This window comes from Sinocyclocheilus anshuiensis, unplaced genomic scaffold, assembly GCF_001515605.1.
Source record: "Sinocyclocheilus anshuiensis isolate Anshui unplaced genomic scaffold, SAMN03320099.WGS_v1.1 scaffold24, whole genome shotgun sequence".
NCBI lineage: Eukaryota > Metazoa > Chordata > Actinopteri > Cypriniformes > Cyprinidae > Sinocyclocheilus > Sinocyclocheilus anshuiensis.
The window spans coordinates 1,275,455-1,279,854 of record NW_015557090.1 but is presented as its reverse complement, the minus strand read 5'-3'; the positions used below and the strand labels follow the sequence as shown (position 1 = coordinate 1,279,854).

The window sequence follows — 4,400 nt, the reverse complement described above, 5'->3', positions numbered from 1 at the left end:
TCATAACTCAGCCACTTAATAGTGTGAAGTGATTTCGTTGTGCTTGTTTGTGTGTGTGAAATTGATTATACTTGGTTTAGGGGTGTACGATATGACGATTTTTGATGGTGGACGATTAAAATGTCTCCACAATCTGCCATTGAAGAAATATCGTAGTATCGTGCTACAGCGCACATTCTATCAGCTGAAGTTCTGGCGCCGCCGTATCAATATTCTGTACAATGCGACATACATTCACATTTTGATTTCATGCGGACTTTAAGACTTAACTCAACTTGTAAGTTGTCTTTCGCGTCTGATTGATTGCAACTGCCACCCCAGAATTATCACAGAATAAAATATAAATGTAAGCAGCCTTTCATGTGCTACTTTTCAGCCGCGGCGATGACAGAGTAGCGCAAAATAATGGCAAAAACACGTCTTTTAATAAACTGTGCACAATGGTTGCACGCGCACGCAGTGTGCCAGTGTAGTCGGCTTCATTAACAAATGACTCTTATGAACCGGATCTTTTTGAGTCAAAACCACAAAGCGCGGCTCAGTTCACTAACGAATTGTTTTTACAGTTGTTCGTGTATCAGATAATTACTGATACACAGTATCTTGTACCAGTAAGGTTTTATGTGTTAACTGAGCAAATTATTGTTTATGTGTTGTTATTTTAAATAGCTTTAAAGGTCATCTAATGTGCATTGCATATATACAAATGTATGATGATGCACTGTAAAAGGTGTGAGGATTTATTTGTAAATTTGTGTTATGCCAAAGGCTTATTAACCAGCTATTTGTGTGTTTACTTCTAGTTTTCACGGTGCATGCTGGTTCCAGAATAATAAAACCGATTGCACCCGTTAGAAACTCTCTGCCTCATATCAAGGAAGCCAAGGGCTGTGACAAAGACCCATATCTTTAACCTGACATATACATAACATACTATGACATTTCTATAAATAAACGACGCCATGCTGGTTCGTCTGGCCAGAGGAGAACTGGCCCCCCAACTGAGTGTGGTTTCACCCAAGGTTTTTTCTTCATTTCTCTCACCGATGGAGTTTTGGTTCCTTGCCACTGTCGCCTTTGGCTTGCTTAGGTGGGGACGCTTGACTGATTACACAGTCAACATTGGAAGAGAACTGAACTGGATGATGGCATCACTGAATCATCAATGAACTGACTTTAGCTGAAAAATGACTGTTATTGTCTTCTTGCATAATTGACTAAATATTTTCCTGTTTGACTCTGTAAAGCTGCTTTGGCACAACCAGTAGTGTATAAAGTGCTATACAAATAAAGGTGACTTGACTTGCCTGGTTTTCGATGATATTCGTCAAGCTATCATGTATTTTGAAATGATCTTGTATGTGTTTGTCCGTTTAAGCACCGAGAGAAATAAGAGTGAACAAGCTTGGGGGTGCGAGCGTTGTTAGAGATGCAACGCGGATCTTAGTGACACACAAAACAGCTTGCAAGCACTGAATTTAGCTCTTTGATGTGTTCTTGTGCTTGAATGGTGTAAAATCACTTGAATGTTTTAATAGGCAAGGCTTATGCGAATGATAAACTTTCGTGAGGACGCAGCAGCGCTAGTTTTATGTACATTACTGTTACCATAAAATTACTAAAAGAGTCTGTAAGATGCTTTTATGTTTTTGAAATGATATATATCAGCTTTAGATACACACAAAAAGTCAAGGCCTGTTTTCGGACACTAATTAGGGTCCTGATGCTTCATATATTTTCCACATTCTGCCAGATGTTGCACATTTTTTCCTTAAATTATTGTTGTTTTGTTGCTGTTATTTTTATTGTTGTTGTTTTGGTTGTTGAATGCATAAACCAAGTTGCAGAGCACCCATCTCATGGTGTAATGTGATCAAAAATAGATTCCTGTAAATATTTACAGACTAGTGTTTTGTTGTACCTACTGAAAATGTATATGTACAAGATTGATGCTGCAGTCTGTATGTGTATCAACACACATTGCAATCAACACACAAACCTTTTGAATATCACTTTATTAAAATACAAATGATATCAGAGCTATTTTATTTTACATGAACTAAAATGACTGAGCACACTTTAATGCAAGGAAAGTTCAATGAAAAAAAAAATACATTCTGAATATTTGTGTCCTTCCCAACTTTTAAATTAAAATGTTATTGTTGTTAAGCTCCTTTACTTCATTTCATACCTAACCATAGTAACATACAACCTCTTGAGGTGTATTGTCTTCTTATATTCTCAATAACAAACAAACAATTTCCATTAAATAAATATTCTAAATGTCTTTTTTTTTTAGTGTAACAATCTAAAACCATAGGATCTTTAGACTTGAGAAAGTCTTCACTCAGATATTCCCACTTTTTTTCTTGTAACTTGTTGGCCATAAATCCATAAATAAGTGGATTTAAAATAGGTGGTATTAGTAAGAATTCAAGGGCCATGAAATTACGCAGACTTTAAGTCACATCCCTTGAATCATAACGAGTGAACATTACATCAAACAAAAATGCAGTTGTCACATTGATCAATGCAAGCAGATGTGGTACACATGTTTGTATGAATTTGTTTCTGCCCTCTATTGACTTCCTGCACTTTCTCATTAAGTAAATGTACGAGCAAAATACCAATACTGCATGTCCAAAATATATAATAATGATTACAAACCCATTATTTACTGTGAAATTCACTTTTTAATGCTCCTTCAGCAAGTTATGCAGGCAGTGTGTGGGAGCGCCAAATTCAGACCATTCGCAATGTGCTGAATGTTACATTCGCTCAGTGTTCAGGTAGACTAGATGATGCCTCCCTTAGAACGCTGTTCTACGAAGCTATGGCCATCGTCAACAGTCGCCCATTAAATGTTGATGGAATCAATGATCCCATGGCACCGGAGCCCCTGACTCCAAACCACCTTACCACCTTGTAGAAAAACAGGAAAGTTTAACAACTGACCAATTTTCACAATATAGCTTTTAAATACTAGAGCCACATAAGGTTAGTCTTGATGTTAATGTAATAACAAGAGACATGCAAAAAATGGAGAAAGCCAGCAGAAAAGAATACATTCAAGAACCCTCTGTATGGTCATTACTGTATGCTACTCCAGTGGTCTACATATTGCCACAAACCTGTCAAATGCCATCACTTTTAAAGAGCAGGTCATAAGGGTTTTCAAAAATATATATTTTTTGCAGTTTGTAATGTAGCTATCCTTCAATGTTAAACAGTCTGCAAAGTTGTTAATCAAAAAAGTGCATGATAAATAAATATATTGTCTTTCAAAAGAAAGAGTCGACTCTGAACCGTCTTAACAAGTCGTCATATTTTTGAATCTTCTGCCTGTTACCTATATACGTCAGAAGGTAACACATTTGCATAATCCCCGCCTGCCCGCGAAATATGAACACTCTGACCTGCCCACAAACACTTCCGCTAGTTGGTTAGGTCGAGAAGACCTGTGTTTTCAGCCTCACTGGGCATTCTAACACAGTTCCCACACCTGCACCTCAAATAAGTAAATAATAATAATGAATGCAATAAAACTGCTGTCACATCACGTAAAAATTACCACAAACAAAGTTTAAACTTACCACTGAGAAATGTCCTGATCAAGTCGTGCTTGCGATGGAGTTTCCGGTTGAGCGACTGCATCAGTATCATCCTCGGACTCGGAATCGAATTGATAAGGTAATATCGATGCCATTTTTGTAACCTTATAGCTTCTTTGTTTACAAGTAACCCTCCGGAGCAAAAACATAATTATGGTAATGGGCGTTTCGTTTCCGACACGCATTGTATACGGAAAGATCAATCACAACAGACTTGGCCAGCTGACCAGTCAGAGCAGAGTAGGCTTATGGAAGGGAGGAGTTTACAGACATTAATCTCAGAACTGCTTCGAACGAATCGTTTCGAAATCATTGAAAAATGATTCTAATATTAAATGTATATTGTGAGAACATTACAGTGTTTGCTGACCTTAGATGCATTTAAACCTGTTGTAGCACAATATTAGGACACTTTAAAATATCATATGACCTGCTCTTTAATGTTGAAAAGTCACACAGAAGAGATGAATAAATGAAAAATATCTGAACCAAACATCCAGCATAAGAAATAACATGATAATGGGCTAATAAATCATACAAGAATTTAGGGTAGAATCCAGAAGTGCCATTAAGTCCATTTACACAGAGACTACATATAAACACATGCATTGGCTCATGAAGCTTCTTATGTGAGATTATAGTAAAAATTACAGTCACATTACAAAAGACAATCAGAGGATAATACAGTGCAGTTAAAGACAACAAGACATATCTGTTTTCCATTGTTTCATTCAGACCAGAGAGTGTAAATACTAAGACACTGGACTCATTCTTCAACAGTGGCTGCAT

General features: G+C 36.9%; 1 pseudogene; it reads right to left on the bottom strand.

The window, feature by feature from the left end:
- Positions 1 to 799: 799 nt before the first annotated feature.
- LOC107677061 (olfactory receptor 1D2-like) lies at positions 800 to 4,400 on the bottom strand (annotated as a pseudogene).